Raw genomic sequence first — 5266 nt, 5'->3', positions numbered from 1 at the left:
GCTGAAAGCCTTTTCAGATCAGGAGAACCTTTCAGGGCAGGGTCACCTTCCCAACACAATGAAACAGTGGAGTAGGACTTTAGTGAAGTTATTATATTTGTAACAACAGAATTGATACTGGGCCTAGAGGGTAGAGATATCTGCTCCCACTGAAGGAGCTACACTGAGTGGGTTCAGTCCTGAGGAAAGCTGTCATCTAAAGATACTGGTACAGGCTTTTTATACTCCATAGCCCTGGGGGCTTAGCTATGACTTAGACGTAGGTATCCGGTGTGTTGCTCATATCTAGGGTCTTCCCAAAAGCACATAGAAAGGTATTCAATGTACAAGGTAGAACAGGTATAGGACAGCTATTTATTTCTTCCACTACAAAAGAAATGTCTGAAAACAAGAATGACTCATAAGTACAGGTTGATAAAGACTTAAAACATGATGCAATATCTTCTGACTGCTATTATACTCTCATAGGATCTTGATACTCAAAACATTAAGATACAGAACAGCCATTTCATTTATACTTTGACTCTGCAATATTGAAACCATTACCTCAAGGTCCTGACGAGCCAAATCAAGGCCTTAAACTCATCCTCCTTCAGTGGTCATCTTCTCCAAGGAGGATATACTTATAGAAAACTCTTCTTGCTGGTAGCTCCAACTGAGAAACCTAGTAGCTTGCAATATTCCAAACTCACAAAGTTGCCTCCAAGTCTGGAAATGTCCATCACACGATCACTGCTTTATCATCTATACTCAGGAAAAGACATAGAGAGAAAAGGAAGTAGTCAGGGGCCTGGGTTCAGGCTTACCTAAGCAACAATGCATCTGTTGCAATTTGAGCAGCTACTTTAGCTGATGAGGGAGAAAGGAGCCCCTCTACACCCATCTCAGGGGAGATCCCATGGAGAGATTTCAACCCCACGCTTGCAGAAGAAAGGATGAAGAGACAGTGATAGCAGAAATTGTTTCTCCCTTTCTAGACTACTGAGTAGGTGACTCTTCCTGGATCAATGGCCAGTCTTCTTTTAATGCGTCTCCCTCCTCCTGTTTTCACCACAGAGACCAAAAGATTACCGTACCATCCCAAAGCACCAAGTCCTTTGACAATGAGCAAGAGTACACATGGCCCGCTGGAAGTGACCCTAGGGAGACCAGCTCAGCTCCACACATATTCCACTAGGGTATTTATAGCCAGAACAGATGGGGAGGGACTGATTACTTCTGTTACATTTAATACTTTACATTTATCTAGTACATTTAGTAGAATATCAGCTCCTTGTGGGCAGGGACTGTTTCATTTTTGGTTTTGTATCCTAAGTGCTTAGCATAGTGCTTGACAATAAATATTTATTTATTATCGACTTATTGATTAACTGATTGTCTATCACAGTGTCTTACGTGGCAGAAAGACACTTATTAAGTGGGTATCTAATTAAATTACTCCTCAAATGTTTTCCAAGTTGTTTTCTACTCACTAATTATTATCAGAAAAAAATTCCTCAGGCCATAAATACATTCATTTTATTGTTTAAAAAAATTATATCATATTTATTGTAAACAGAGGTCATTAATATTTTACGTCAACTGAAGTTAACAATATGGATTTTTTTTTTCTATGACAGAATTAGAAATTGCCAACTTTTGAAACCTATTACAAATTATTAGCATTTCAAAGGTACAATGGTCTCTTTAGTATCATGGTTAGCTCCGCTGGACTCTCTATCTCCTAAAAACAAATTTAAATATCAATGGGCAACAATAATTACTCTGAATAATTACTACATGAATTGTAATGAAATAACACAAATATGTGCTTTTAAATGTATAGACCTATAAATTATATACAAGAAGTTCATGCTTTTTTACAGACATTCATTCATTTTAGATTCACAAAGTTTCTATGATGTAGGGTATTTGGTAGTATTATTCCTTTTTCACTGATGAGAAAACTGAGACTCAGAAAAGTTCAGTCATCTACTCGAACAAGCATAACCAAAGCTCACGTCTGGGCTTCCTCCTTCATAATTCAGTATTCTTGCGTTGTACTGTCCCACAAGGTCCAACTGATGAAGTAATTTGAAATGAAGTTCATGAACTTCTGTTAAAACTGGCAACATCATGCAGTAGACAGACCGCTGTTCCTGACATCAGAAGATCTGGGTTCATGTCCTGGCTCAGATAGCTCTTTGACTATGTGCAAGGCATAGGAACCTTCCAAGTCTCACTCTCCTTATTGGTAAAATGAAGATAATGCATGACCTATCTCTTACATATGTTGGGATTAAATTGCTTTCTAGCCCAGAAAGTACTTTAGAGGTGTGCCTATTATTTTTACCCACAGCAGGGCATTTGGAAGCATTGCCCCAAATGAAACCTTGTTCTTAGAATGCCTGGGAAGTGATAGACAAAGGGTGACAAAGGCCTTTAAGAAGAAGGCATGGGGATCATATGACATGGTTCAATAGAATGGAGCATAGAACAAAGGAATGAAGGGAAGAGTGAGTAAGCGAGTCCCAAAGATGGTAGAACTCCAAAAGAAGGATCTTCAAGTTAGGGAATGCTCAAGAAAGAATAATATCTTGTGAGGACAAATTCTCAGAAAAGAAAGTAGGGATCTGTCCAATGGCCCTTAGCAGTGACCTGGGCAAACAGACGGACTAGTGATCATGATGGAAAGAAAACACTGTTTGTTAGTTACAATGCCTCCTTAGAGGAAATGTAAGCATTTCTGTTCACCTGGAAATCGACCATTTTCCAAGTTGTGTGTAGAAAGCCCAGGCAGCTTCACAGCTCTGTCGACGAATGACATTAGGTCCCAGTGGGAAGCAACAGTTTGCTAATATGGTCCTCATCAGGCTGGGATGCCTGCTGGGGAATAGATTGAAATGCATTAAATGCAGCTCATCATTGAAATCAGGCAGGAAATTAAAAAATTTTGAAGTCATTGAAAGGTGAATTTTATGTTAATTTAAAAGAAAATGTTTGGTTAAACCAACTACTCTCCAAGTGACTTCTTGATTTGTATGTTTGCTAGACATCACCTTGGAATAAATTAAAACTCAAGATTTCATACTTGTTCCAACAAAGAAAGCTACTTAGTTCGTCCTTATCAATCACAATATTTATTTTCAGGTGCTCTAAATGCTGAGGTTTTTTCCCATGCCATCTTTGTCCTACAGATGACCATGAGAAAGAAAAGTCCTTTTAACTATTAAGGGATATGAAACTGGAGTGAATGAAATTGAACTCTCCTACAGAAATCTAAGAAAATCTCTCCACTGGATGGCCTAGTAAGATGGCACAAGATCCTCTATGCATAAAATATAACAAAAAAAGATAAAATGCAGCACCTGAGAGCATCTCAACTCACATATGGGTAGCTCCCACCCCAATAAACTACCCTAGGTCCAAGGGAATCTAAATCCACTAAAAAAACATCATCTGTGAACACCCTCACATGTTTTCCCTAGTCAACCAGAGGACATAGTTGAAAACAATGACATTAAATGAAAAAAATATAATTTTAAAAATAGCAATAAAATATTTACCCCATAAATATGGTGCATACTTTTTCATAAATGCACATGCTATCAGAGGGATAAAAGAATCCCCCAATTGCTTCAGCCTTTGTGAATGGAGTGTGGAACAAAGAAAACCCTTCCATATCCTCACTTTATAGGGGGCTCAAAATGCCAGACATCTTTTCATTTGCCACCAGCTGCTCTGATTGGTTTTGCCTCCATCATTATCTACTATGTGTTGGCTCCAGGTACTCTCTGACACTCCCCCCCATCCCATTTTAGCTTCCTTTTGTGCACTGTCTCCCTCTCATTAGATTGCAAGTTCCTCGAGGGCAGAAACTTATTTGTATCTCCAGTGCTCAGCACAGTGCCTGGCACATAGTAGGTGCTTAGTAAATGTTTATTATATCATATCATACCCACTTAGGGAGCCTGCATTCAGAGGCAATATCTGGGAAAACACAGGAAGTGCAAAGGAGTGGAGGATGATGTCCTGGTGATTTTATCACACTGCTCCTCCTGGGTTTGGTGTCAGACGTATGGTCATCAACACATGTTCTCCACACTGGCCAAGCTTCTCTCTGCCGTTCTTCAGGACTTAACTCTTCAGAGTGCCTACTGGCCACCTTGGCTCCTCTAATAATAACTAGCATTTACATAGCACTTTAAGGTTTGTAAAGCACTTTATAAATATTATCTCATTTTATCCTCACAGCAACCCTGGGAGGTCGGTGCTATTTTCAGCTCCATTTTACAGATGAGGAAATTGAGGTAGATACATTGAGTTACATGCCCAGAGTCATACAGCTAGTAATTGAATGAGGCAGGATTTGAACTGAGATCTTCCTGACTCCAGATCTAGCAGTCTAGCCACAATGTCTCCTGGCTTGCCTCCTGTCTGCTAAAGTACAATGACTAGAAAGCCTATCCTTGATAAAGGGAGGCTTAAAGCTTCAGTCATAACCAAGGCTATGAGCCCCCATGTCTAGCAAAAGGACAACAGCATCACTTGTGAGCACACTTTGAATATACAAATGACTCTCCAGGCTAAGATTGTATATCTCTTGAATTCTCTGGGTCTGGGTCTGAATCACAATCTGTAATCTCAGTCAACCCTCTCAATTAAGGTTAAGAGTTCCTTATAATTTCCATTTAAACCTCACAGGAGGATCTTGTGCTCCACCCCAAATCACATTAGAGAGCTCAGTTGTGGAGCGTTTAGGAACAGAGCCTACTTTACTCCCATGATTCTTTCCAAATTTGCATGTAAATAAATTTGAGTGAGAACAAAGGCTAAACAAGTAAGGTATATCAAGTTTTGTCCATCCAACCCGCAATCTGCCTCAATTACGTATAGATGATTAGCAGCAAGCTTTGTAAACTTTGAGCCTCCCTATACAAAAACAAACAAACAAACCCTAAATCACCATTAGATATCATTAAATAGGCAAACCACAGAGTCTAGAGTCCCCCAACAAGCAATTACCATAGTTATAATCCTACAGAATCTCAGAATTTCAGAGTAGTAAACAATGGTGTGCTGAAATCAGCTTGGACCTACTCTGGAGAGCCAATTGTTAAATTTTCAGTATAAGCATTTACACCTTGGAAATTGATGAATGCTACAAATTAGAGCATGATTTATGGTTTTGTTGATTGTCTAGACTTAAGAATGTAAAGAAGAAAATGGTAATAATGCAGATTAAATTTAATAGTGTACCATGCATATATTTTCCCCCTAGAAAGCC

The sequence above is a fragment of the Vombatus ursinus genome, unplaced genomic scaffold (genome assembly GCF_900497805.2).
Source record: "Vombatus ursinus unplaced genomic scaffold, bare-nosed wombat genome assembly UNPS02005659.1, whole genome shotgun sequence".
In the NCBI taxonomy this organism is placed as follows: Eukaryota; Metazoa; Chordata; class Mammalia; order Diprotodontia; family Vombatidae; genus Vombatus; species Vombatus ursinus.
The sequence above is the reverse complement of the archived record's forward strand: the minus strand, read 5'-3'. Positions refer to the sequence as shown.